This window comes from Chrysochloris asiatica, unplaced genomic scaffold (genome assembly GCF_000296735.1).
Source record: "Chrysochloris asiatica unplaced genomic scaffold, ChrAsi1.0 scaffold00047, whole genome shotgun sequence".
NCBI lineage: Eukaryota > Metazoa > Chordata > Mammalia > Afrosoricida > Chrysochloridae > Chrysochloris > Chrysochloris asiatica.
This window is the reverse complement of record NW_006408565.1, coordinates 18,266,067-18,279,020: the sequence shown is the minus strand read 5'-3', so window position 1 is coordinate 18,279,020 and position 12,954 is coordinate 18,266,067. Positions and strand designations below refer to the sequence as shown.

The window sequence follows — 12,954 nt, the reverse complement described above, 5'->3', positions numbered from 1 at the left end:
AGTGCCATCGAGTCGGTTCCGACCCATAGCGACCCTGTACAGGGTTTCCGAGGCTGTAAATCTTTACGGGAGCAGAACGCCTCATCTTTCTCCCGTGGAGCAGCTGGTAGTTTCGAACTGCCGGCCTTAAGGTTCACAGCCTGATTCGTAACCACTACGCTACCAGAGCTCCTTTCGAAGGTTGATTACATACAACAAAACATCATGGGATATGGACATTTAGGATTATGATTTCACGGGACACTGCAGTTATTTGGTCTAATAGCATGTTTAGTGCCTCTGTTCTACCTTCTAGTTTGATGCGCAATGGCGGAGTTTTAAAAACTTGCAAGAAGTCATGAAAGCACAATTGGTCTCTATTCACTTGGACCAACAGTGGAAGAAAGAATAAGGAATAGGAGAAGGAGATGAAATGTGTAGCTAATTGCCTCCAACAACTACTTCCTTTGCCATGAGACAAGAACTGGATAGTGCCCTGCTAACATTACTGAACATTTTGATTAGCGATTCCATAGAAGAATCTTGATCAAAAGGAGAAAAATGTAGAACAGAATTCCAAATTCTCATGATATTCAGACTTCCTGGAGTCATGAAGGTTGGATGGACCTCTGAGATAATCATTAAACCTTAAACCAAAAATATCCCTTGAAGTCTTCTGGAAACCAAATAACAGTTTAGCTTAATTAGTTTGGAATAAAAGGAGGGGGCTGTCTTGAATATTATGTCCTAAGAGCTTTCAAAATGAAGAAAAGTATGTGCCAGGGTTATATTCTTTCACCATACTTATTCAATCAGTACTCTGAGCAATTAATCCTAGAAGATTAATTGTATCAAGAAGACAGCATCAGGATTAGAGAAAGACTCATTAATAACCTGCAATATGTAGATGATACAACCTTGCTTGCTAAAAACAAATAGGATAAACACAGATTTGGTTGTTCTTCTGGTAGTCCCTGGTACATTTAATAGTCTACTCCAACACCATAACTCAAATGCATCAATTATTCTATGGTATTCTTTATTCATTGTCTAACTTTACATGCTATTGAAAATACCATGGTTTGGGTCATGCACACCTTAGCTGACATCTTTGCTCTTCAACACTTTAAATACATCGTTTGATTTCTTGACTGCTGCTTCCATGAGTATTGATAGTTGATCCAAGAAGAATGAAGTCCTTGACAACTTCAATCTTTTCTCCATTGATAAGAATGTTGTTTATTGGTCCATTGGTGAAGATTTTTGTTTTCTTGACATTGAGATGTAATCCATACCAAAGGCTGTGCTCTTTTATCTTCATCAATGTTTTAAGTCCTCTTCACTTTCAGCAAGCAAGGTTGTATAATCTGCATATCGCAGACTGTTAATGAGTCTTCCTCCAATCCGGATGCCATGTTTTTCTTCATATAACCCAGCTTCTCAGATTATTTGCTCAGCATACAGGTTGAATAAGTATTGTGAAAGAATACAACCATTCCTAATTTTAAAACATTCAGTGTTCCCATGTTCTGTTCGAACAACTGCCTCTTGGTCTATGTACAGGTTCCTCATAAGTACAATTAAGTGTTCTGGGATACTCATACTTCTCAATGTTGTCCATAGCTTGTCATGATCCACACAATCAAAGGCCTTTGCATAGTCAACAAAGCACAGGTAAATATCTTTCTGGTATTCTCTACTTTTAGCCAAGATCCATCTGACATCAGCAATAATATCCCTCATTCCATGTCCTCTTCTGAATGCAGCTTGAACCTCTGGAAGTTCTTTGTCAATGTATGCTTGCAGCCGTTTCTGTATTACCTTTAGTAAAACTTTACTCACATGGGCTATCAATGATCTTGTCTGATGATTTCTGCATTCCACTGGGTCACCTCTCTTTGGAATGGGCACAAATAAGGATCTCTTCCAATCATTTGGCCAGATAGTTGTTTTACCAATTTCTTGGCAGAGATAAGTGAGTGCCTCCAAGTGCTGCTTTCTTGAAAGATTTCAATTCTAATTCCATCAATTCCTGGTGCATTGCTCTTTGCCAATGCCATCAATGCACCTTGGACTTCTTCCTTCAGTATCATGGGCTCTTGATCATATGCTACCTCTTGCAATGGTAGAACATTGACCATTTCTTTTCCGTACAGTGACTGTGTATTCCTTCCATCTTCTTTTTATGCTTTCTGCATCATTCAATAATTTGCCCAGAGAATCCTTCAATAACAAAGGTTGAGGATTGAATTTTTTTCTTCCGTTCCCTCAGCTTGAGAAATGCTGAATGGTTAGCCACTGAAAACTTTATGAACAGCAGAAAAACACTGTCAGATATAGTGAAAGAAGATGAAATCTCAAATTGGAAGACACTAAAAATACAACTGGGGAAAAGTTGTCTCCTCAAAGTAGATTTAACATGAACAACAAAATTTCATCTCCTGTACTTTGAACATGTTATCAAGAAGAATCAGTTCCTGGAGGACATCTTGTTTGGTAAAGTAGAGGGACAGCTAAAAAGAGGAAGCCCCTCAATAAGACAGACACAGTGGTTGCAACAATGGACTCAAATACAGCAACAACTGTATAAATGGCAAAGTAGTACCAGGCAGTGTAATTTACTGTTGTACATAGGATCATTACAAGTCAGAAGCAACTCCTAACAAAAATAAAACAATTATTAGGTAAATAAGGGTTTAGTGGAGTCTTAGTGTGGCACTGTAGGATAAACATTTGATCACAATGGCAGTTTAAACTGCAAAGTCGGTGGTTCAAATCCACCAGGCGTTCCTCGGAAATCCTATACATGGTCATTGTAAGTTGAAGCCAACTTGATGGCACTTAACAAACAAGTGCCTAAATGAGGAATCCTGGTAGCAACGTGGGTTAAGCACTGGACTTCTTAGTGCAGGAACCAAGGTTCAAACACACCAGTTTCTCTGTGGGAAAACGATGATGCTATCTATTCCCATAAAGATTTACAGTCTTGGAAACCATAAAGAGCAGTTCTACTCTGTCCTATAGGGTTGCTTTAAGTAGAAATTGACTCCATGGCAGTGGGGTTGGTGTTTATTTGTTTGGCTAACTAATCATCACCATTACTAGATATTTGAGAAATATAAACAGTAAATATGTGTGCTGAGAAACAGAGTTTGTTAGTTGGTAAGTAACTGACAGCCTTTTTATTTTCTTAGTTGTCATTCTTTGTATCAATCTATAACATTTATCATTTGTAGTTAACTGAATGTTTGCTGTTGTTAAGTTTCATCAAGTTAGTTCCAACTCACAATAACCCTGTGTAGAGGCTGTATGTTTCAACTGCCGACCTTACGGTTCAAAAGACCTGCCGTCTAGCGCATTACCCTGCAGCACCACACTAGACTCCTAATTGATTCTACTTGCTGTAAATAAAACTAACTCAACCTATTTTCATTAGTCATTGTCAAAGTTTCAAATGATCACACATCTATAAGTTGATGTATTTGCAGTCTGCTTTTCATAGAGTGTTAGTCACTGAAAGTCACGATTTCTAGTTTTATAACAATAGTTAGGAGTTCACAAAAATTGTTGAAGTATAATTTTTTATTTGATCTCTTAAAAACAAATAGCACTGTATTAAATTTGTCCTCTCTCTTCCTCCACATCCCCCACAAACTGCCCTATCCCCAACTAAGCTGGATAGACATATAAACTCATTTGTCTAACTAAACTCACAATAATATGCTTACCTGTCTGTGGTACTTATTCCTCTGTTGGTCTTTCTCACATAACTCTGTCTGCCCACTTCACCCACAGCTCACTGAATCTTTAATATAGATTTCTGTAGGAACTATCACAATCACTTTGAAATAAATAACTAAAAACAGTTCCATTTCCTGATTTCCTTTAGGATTTATACATTCTAATTGCCATTCCTAAATTCATTGGCACAAGCTAATTTCTGTAGTTGAACTGAAGTGGCAATTTTCAGAAACTCCAAATCAAAAATTTTTTTTAAAATCTGAATGTCACAGATAGGTTAAAAATAGTTTGGCCGCAATGAAGTTAAGTTTCCCTTCTAAATCTATGGGAAATAAGTGAAGTGTGGAATTTCAAAGAGGTAAACTTTCAAGAGAAATGCTCAAAGAGGATTTACGAGGCCTATTAAAATGGGTAAGAGGTAACCAGGGAAATCAAGAAGAGTCTCCCAGAATGTGTTCAGAGGGAAATGTCTTTCAATATAAAAGAGACAAAAGTCTTAATTCATTTACCTCTAACAGAATTTAGATGAACTTAAAAACAAATTTTTTTAAAAAGCTGAGCCTGCATCACAGACAACAAAAGAAATGCTTGTGAAATCATAATTACTTTTATTCTTATGAACTCCCTTAGCTTTCTGAAAGTAGTACATTAGTGCAGAATTAATGCTTACAGTTTTACTCTTTAATTATACTTATATACTTCATACTGAGATTTTTCATCTATGGTTATGGTAAAGGAAACCTAAAACTCAGTGTTTGTTGTTGTTGTTAGGTGCCATCAAGTCAGTACTGACTCATAGCAACCCTATGCACAACAGAACGAAATAGGATGTAACGTTCAAACTTGCTTGCTCTATTGATCCTGGTAATCAAAGCTGATTACCAGAGTTGTCAAACTTAAAAATTTATTATCTTCATTAATGAAAAAAGTTGTAAAAACTTGAATTGCATAAATAAAACCATAATTCATATTAGTAATAAAGAAAAAGGAGCTAAAAAAAAGGCTGACATCAGTCAATAATTGTAAGGCAACATTGAGAATGTTTGTTTAATAAAGTAAGATACCTGAAATTAAAATGAAGTCTGGAAGTTGAAACAAAAAGACTGTGGGATGTGAAACTCATTATTTACTAATGCTGAAAACTGCAGTATCAAAAGTATCTTAATCAATGATTTTTCTTCAGTGAAGAAATGCTTTGTAATATTTCCAGAAACAGTAAAGAACCTTGCCAGTGGCTCATGTAACACCATCACCTCAATCCACTATATAAAATGACTAAGTTGGTCTCTCAGAAAAAGAGAGAAACCAAATAAATTTCCTGGAATCATAGGCAGAAAGTACTTTTCACATTTGGCATTACTGGGAGTGGGTTTTCTAGGAGATTACTGTGAATACACTTCAGGGGTCAAGATAGTGGTGCTGAGAGAAAGCAGAGCAGACCTGTTATCTTGGGTCTGGTGGTCCTTCTCCCTGGTGTTCATGTATTCTGGTTTTTATAATGGCTACTGACTAACTTTGGGCTCAATCCACCTGCAGAATGACCTGTGAGGTTTCCATCTTTATGTCCGGAGGAGAACCAGAGAAGGCACTGCAGCAGGTTTGGGCTGTACAAGCTGCTCTCACTTTCTGAAACTTATGATACCGTACATCCAGTATTACTTGATGTGTATGGAGTAAACAGGGCTGCATGTAAAGAGTCTCCAACCACTCTACTGCAACTGTTTCTTGATATAAAAGTCTGGTGTTGAAGAAGCCACTTTCCCCAATATACTGTAGGGAGAATGTCCAGCAAGTTCCAGTGGCATCAAGTTCCAGTGGCTGAGCCATAGGAGTGCCCTCTCCAAAAAGATCTGTACTCAGCCCTGGGGAAGAAGGCTCTTCCTTGGCTGCTATATCTCAGTCCTAGGAAAACAACTGCTCCTTCTAGCTGCTACTTTAATTTTCTTTATTGTTATTGTTACATTCTATTGAGTAGGTTCTGACTCACAGGGACCCTGTACAGGATTTCCGAGGAGTGGGTGGCAAGTTTGAACCTCCAACCTTGCAGTCCAGTGTTTATCCTGCAGCACCACACAAAGATTTGTATCATCTTTATAGTTCTCTTTATTATCCTAATCTCCTTTATCTTAACCCTTCCCTATTCAAACCATGGATTTCAAAGTGTGGCACTGTAGCATCAGCACTGGACTGTAAATCACAAGAGCGGCAGTTCAAACCCACCTGGCTCCTCCTCAGAAACCCTAAACAGGGTCACTGTGAGTCGGAACTGACTCAATGGCACTTAACGACCACAATAACATTAAAATTGTTGTTGTTAGTTGCCACTGAGTCTGTTCTGATTCACAGCTAACTATGTATGAAGAAGAGTTAAAAATTATCCACACTCTGGTTATATTAAAACGCCTGTCCATGCCCACGGCTGATGACAACATTGAACATGCATGTGAAAAGATTTAATGGATTATGTGACAAATAATTTGCAAATCAGCCATGGCTCTGCCTATGAAATAACCCATGACAGACTTGGATTTCGGAAAATTTGTGCAAGATAGCTACCGAAACAATTCACAGAAGAGCATAAACGTAAGTGCTTGGACATCTGCAGACAAAATTTGGACAGATACTCAAAGGAAGGTAAAAGTTCCTTTTAAAATATCATTACTGGTGACGAGACATGGATTCATCACTACAAGCCTGAGAGTACATGGCAGAGTATGGAATGGAAACATCCTCAAACACCAACCAACAAAAAGTTGAAAAGTCAGCCATCAGCTGGAAAATTGATGCTTACAATTTTGGGGGATTCTCAAGAGCCAGTATTGGAACACTAGAAGGAAAAAGTTCAACAATCAACAGTGCTCATTACAGTGAGATGATCACTGAAGAGTTGAAGCCTAAATTCAGATTAAAGGCAGAGGACTGCTATCTAAGGGCATTGTGATCTTGCACTACAATGCACATCCACACACCTCTGCCCACACTGTTGACACTCTGCAAAATTATTTTGAGGTGTTAAAGCATCCTCCCTATAGTCCTGATCTTGCACCAACGGACTTTCACCTATTTGGTCCCCTGAAAGCAGCCATATGACAACAAATATGAAGCAGTGAAGACAGTGGTGCTTTATGTCTCGCAACTCAGCCTAAAACACTTTTAAATAAAGGAATAAGAAAGTGTTGACAGATGGACAAAGTGTATGAAAAGCAAGCAGATTATGTTGAAAAATGATGTATTCGTCCTAGCATAGTGGTTACGAATCGGGCTGCGAACCTTAAGGTCAGTGGTTCGAAACTACCAGCTGCTCCGCGGGAGAAAGATGAGGCTTTCTACTCCCGTAAAGATTTACACCCTCGGAAACCCTGTACAGGGTCGCTATGGGTCAGAACCGACTCGACGGCACTTAACAACAACAACAACATAGCCAGAATGCAGATAATTTTTGACTCACCCTCATACAACAGTACTTAAATTACTGCCTAGATTTTTTTCACCTGTTATATTCAGACAAGTACCCTTAATTAATAGACTGAAAAGTTTCTGTTAAGTGCCATGAAAAACAGTGTAAGAATCTCATTTAAACAATTAAGAATTCACTTTGTCAAACTTCTGAAACTCAAAATATAATAGGAATCATTCAGATCAAGTTTAAGCAAGTTTAAATCCACGACAAATTTATGTCCCTTAAAAGAACTATTTCTATAGTAATTTGGCAAACTGTGTATTCTGCAGTACAAACTATTATGGAAATGGAATGCAGAAAGATCAATGTCCTAGACACTAGTGAGCTGAAATGGACTTTGTATTGGTCATTTTGAATCTGAAATTCGTATGGTTTACTACGCCAAGAACAACATATTGAAAAGGAATGGTGTCACATTCATTATCAAAAGGAACACTTCAAGATCTATCTTGAAGTATAATGCTGTCTGTGATAGGATAATATCTATACACCTACAGGGAAGACGAGTTTATACCACTATTTTGGTGATGATGAATTTGAAGAATTCTACCAACTTCTTTGGAGTCCTGGTGTGGCACTGTGCAAGATTGCAAAGTCATTTGAACTGTAAGGTCGGTGGTTTAAACTCACCAGCTACTCCTTGGAAACCCTATACAGGGTCGCTCTGGGTCGGAATCAACTTGATAGCACTTAACACCAACAACAACTACCAACTTCTTTAGTCATAAATTGATTAAATATGCAATCAAGATGTACTGATAATTACTGGTGATTGGAACAAGAAGGCTAGAAACAAAGAGGAAACTATGGTCTTGGTGATAGAAATGATGCTCAAGATCCTACAGCAGGATTTTGCAAGATCAGTGACTTATTTATTGCAAATACTATTTTTAAACAACGTAAAAGATGACTATACACCTGGACCTCACCAGATGGAATACACGGAAATCAAACTGACTACATCTGTGGAAACAGACAATAGAAAAGTTCCATATCATCAGCCAAAAGTACCCCAGGGGCAGACTATGGAACAGTCCATCAATTGCTCAAATGCAAGTTCAGGCTGAAGCTGAAGAAAATTAAAACAAGTCCATCAGGGCCAATATAGGACCTTGAACATATCCCACCTAAATTTAGTAAACATCTCAAGTACTTATTTTATGCATCACATACTAATGACTAAAGACCAAAAGAGCTGTGGGATGACATTAAGAACATCATACAGAAAGAGAGCAAAAAGTCATTAAGAAGACAAGAACGAAGGAAAAGACCCAAGTGGTTATCAAAAGAGACTCTGAAACTTGCTCTCCTGAATAAAAAGATACTAAATCAAATGGAATAAATGATTAAGTAAAAGAGCTGAACAGAAAATCACAAAGGGCAGGTTGAGAAGACAAAGTCAAGTATTATAATGAAATGTGCAAAGACCTGGAGATAGAAAACCAAAAAAGAAGAACCCGCTCAACATTTCTTAAGCTAAAAAAACTGAAGGAAAAATTCAAACCTCAACTTGAAATACTGAAGGGTTCTATGGGCAAGATTTTGAAGATTCAGAAAACATCAAAAGATGATGGAGGGATTACATAAAGTCACTGTACCAAAAAGAGATTGTCAGCATTCAACCACCATTTCAAAAGGCAGCTTAAGAAAACAGCCAAAATAAAAAGAGCCAATGATACTAAAGGAAGAAATCCAAGGTGCACTGAAGACACTGGCAAAGAACCAAGCTCCAGGAATTGATAGAATACAAATTGAAATCTTTCAGCAAGCTGACGCATCACTGGAGGTACTCACCCATATGCCAAGAAATTTGAAACACAGTTACCTGGCCAACTGATTGGAAGAGATCCATATTTGTGCCCATTCCAAAGAGAGGTGACCCAGCAGAATGCAGAAATCATTGAACAACATCATGCAAATAAAATTTTGTTTAAGATAATTCAAAAACGGTTACAACAGTACATTGACAGAGAACTGCCAGAGGTTCAAACTGGATTTAGACAAGGATGTGGAACAAGGGGTATTATCTCTGATATCAGATGGATCTTGACTGAAAGCAGAGAATACCCAAAAGATATTTACCTGTGCTTTACTGACTATGCAAAGGCTTTTGACTGTGTGGATCATGAAAACCTATGAACAGCACGAAGGATGGGTATTCCAGACCAATTAATTGTGCTTGTGAGGAACCTGCACATAGATCAAGAGACAGTTGTTCAAAAAGAACAAGGGGACATGGAATGACTTAAAATCACGAAAGATGCTTACTTGGTTGTATTTTTTCACCATGCTAATTCAATCTGTATGCTGAGCAAATGACACAAGAAGCTGTATTGTATCATGAAGAACGTGGCATCAATATTGGAAGAAGACTCACCAGTAACGTGTGATGTGCAGATGACACAGTGTTGCTTGTTAGAAGTGAAGAGGACTTAAAATACTGAAGAAGACTAAAATTAATCTTCAATGTCAAGAAAACAAAAATCCTCACAACTGGACCAATAAATAGCATCAAAAATGGAGAAAAAAATTGAAGTTGTCAAATTATTTCATTTTTCTTGGACCCACTACCAACACTCATGGAAGCAGCAGTCAAGAAATCAAAAGATGTATGGCACTGGGCAAATCTACTATACAAGACCTCTTTAAAGTGTTCAAGAGCAAAGATGTCAGTTTGAGGACTAAGGTAAGCCTGATCCAAGCCATAGTATTTCCTATAGCCTCATATGCATGTGAAAGTTGGACAACGTGTAAGGAAGACCATAGAAGAATTGAAGCATTTGAGTTATGGTTGTTGTTGTTATGTGCCATCGAGTCGGTTCTGACCCATAGCGACCCTGTATAGGGTTTCCGAGGGTGTAAATCTTTATGGGAGTAGAAAGCCTCATCTTTCTCCCGCGGAGCAGCTGGTAGTTTCGAACCGCTGACCTTAAGGTTCGCAGCCCGATTCGTAACCACTACGCTACCAGTACTGGAGAAGAATATTAAAAGTACCATGGACGGCCGGAATAACAAATAAATCTGTATTGGAAGAAGTAAATCTAGAATATTCCTTAGAAGCAAAGATGGTGAGACTTCACCTCTCATATTTCAGACATATTAACAGGAGGGACCAGTGCCCTGAGAGAAAAGGACATGATGCTTAGTAAAGTGGAGGATCAGAGAAAAAGAGGAAGACCTCCAATGAGATGGATTAGCACAGTGGCATTAGCAATGGGCTCAATCACAGGAAGAATTGTAAGAATTACTGTAGGACCTGGCAGTGTTTCATTCTGTTGTGCATATAGGGTTACTATGAATTGGAACCAGAAAAGACCTCCAATGAGATGGATGAGCACAGTAGCATTAGCAAGGGGCTCAATCATAGGAAGTACGGTGAGGTTGATGCAGGACCGGGCAGTGCTTCATTCTGCTGTGCACAGGGTCACTATGAGTTGGAACCGACTCAATGGCACATAACAACAACTTCATGGAGTTACCATGAATTGCAATTGACTAGATGGGAAACATGATTTTTTGGTTTAACCTATAATTAATAGTCTCTCAGTGGCATAAATTGTTAAGTGCTTGGCTGCTGCTAATCAGAAGGTTGGAGGGTTCAAATCCACCCAGAAGTACCTTGAAAGAAAGCCCTGTCAATCTACTTCTAAAAGGTTAACACTATGAAAACCACATGGAGCACAACTCTACTTTGAAATACGTGACATCACCAGGAGTTGAACTGAATCAATGGCAACCGATTTGGGTTGCTCGGTTTTTTTTGTTTTGTTTTGCTAACCTATGTTCAAAGCTTTATAATACTATGAAATCAGTATTATCAAAAATAATAGATCTTATATATATATAAATACTAACTATATTAAACATCTAGGTCAAGGTTATTGGCTTGACTCTCTGAACATTTTAATATCCATGGCTGCTGAGACAATTCTGACTCCTAGCAACGCAAACTGTCTCATACATGTTTTCCAAGGCTGTCAATCTTTAGAGAAGCAGACTGCTATGCCTTTCTCTTTTGGAGCCACGGACCTGTTGCTTAGTAGCTGAGCTCTTTACTCACTGTACCACCAGAACTCCTTTAACATTCTAATAAGGACTTAATCCTAGCTAGTACTTAACCACAAGAAGAAACATAAAAACATGTGACAGTGAGTTGGTGCAAGCCAAACAAAATCTTAGCAAACAGTTTAAAATGTCATGGATACAGAACAACATCTTTTAAAAGTGTTACAATGTTTGCTGTACCTAATAGGAAAAAAAAAAAAAACAATAATGTATTTACAAAATCAAAAGTTGAACCAACCACCACCACCAAAAATAAAAGAAAACCCAACAGAATTACTCAAGAAGTGAAAACACATTTTTTACAAAAGTAGAAATAACTACCACCAACCCATCAATAAAGGAGGGGGAAGACTATAGCCAATTAACTGTTGAAAAACAAATCAGCCTTTTATTTTTTTAAAGAACTTTAGACTCATACTCTTTAATTTCTTAAAAATAAAAAGGTACACTAAGTATTACTGGTAATTAATGTTTAATGATTCCAATAATGAAATGAATAAAATTGTTTTATCTGCAGAGGGTCCTCGTGTGATGCACTAGACTGATAATCTCAAGGTCAGCAGTTGAAACGCACCAGCTGCTCTGGAAACCCCTGTGAGTTGGAACCAACTTGACAGTACACAACCACCACCACCATTACAGCAAGGCAAGTATGTATAAAAAGATGCAAATATATGGCAAAGTAGAAATTATTCAAATAAAGCTGTAAATTGTAAGACTGCTTTTTAAAAAGAGAAAATCAGAAAGGCTGCTTTTACATGGAAATTTTTGGAAAAATAGGTTTTCATACCTGAGAGAGTCCAGGGGACGAAGCATGTCCCGGGGGCGTTGCTGCAAGATTTGGATGTCCCTTGTTTATTTCATGTGCTGAGTAAGGGGAAGGGGTCGGGGGTCCTGGCTGTCTTGCTACTTGTGTTACCTGTGAAGAAACCATTATTTAGTAAAAGCATTATATAAGAAACTGAATCTTAATATAGATAACCGAGACGGCTGCTTAATTGAAGAGAAATTAAGTTCTTCTCCTCACAATTGATATTAAAATAAATGTAAAGGCTTAGCTCATGAAATTCTAAGGGGAAAATACACATGAATAATATTTTTTTCAATTTGATTAAAGAACTCTTGAAGCATAATCATAAACCAAAAATCATTTAAAAATGCTCAATGAAAGGAGACAGATTTGAAACTATATATACTAGATGATTTCATTTATAAAACACAATAAAAGAGAAAAAAATTAGGGGTTGTAGATGAAAAACGGGGATAACTACAAAAAGGATACAAGGAGAATTTAGGGGTGACATAACTGTTTTGTATATTGACTGTACTGGTGGTTACATGATTCTGTGTTTGTTAGGAGTACCTAGGTAGCAAAAATCATTAAGTGCGCAAAGGTTGGTGGTTTGAAATACCCAAGAGGTGCCTTGGAAGGAAAACTTGGTGATCTGTTTGTGGAAGAGCATAGCCTTGAAATCTCTATGAGCACGGCTCTAATCTGCAACATGTAGGATCGCCATGAGTCAAAATCATCTTGATGGCACACAATTGTTCATGTGTCTGTCAAAACTCATAGACCTATACATTAAAAAGGGTAATTTAAGGACTTCCGGTTTGCCAGGGCGGCCAAGCGGTGCGGGTGAGTGGGGGCTCCGGGATCAGGGTGGGAAAAGTCGTGAGTTAAACCTCCCAGGTAGGAATTCACAGTCTCA

The 12,954-nt window shown here is 37.9% G+C and overlaps 1 protein-coding gene across 1 annotated transcript in view; it reads right to left on the bottom strand.

The window, feature by feature from the left end:
* The window catches only part of LOC102840949 (eukaryotic translation initiation factor 4 gamma 3-like), a 218,460-nt gene that overhangs the window by 161,924 nt on the left and 43,582 nt on the right, over nt 1–12,954 (bottom strand). Inside the window, exon 2 of the mRNA XM_006862347.1 lies at nt 12,036–12,164. The gene's annotated coding sequence lies outside the window, so the exon portion shown is untranslated. The remainder of the gene's footprint in view (nt 1–12,035; nt 12,165–12,954) is intronic.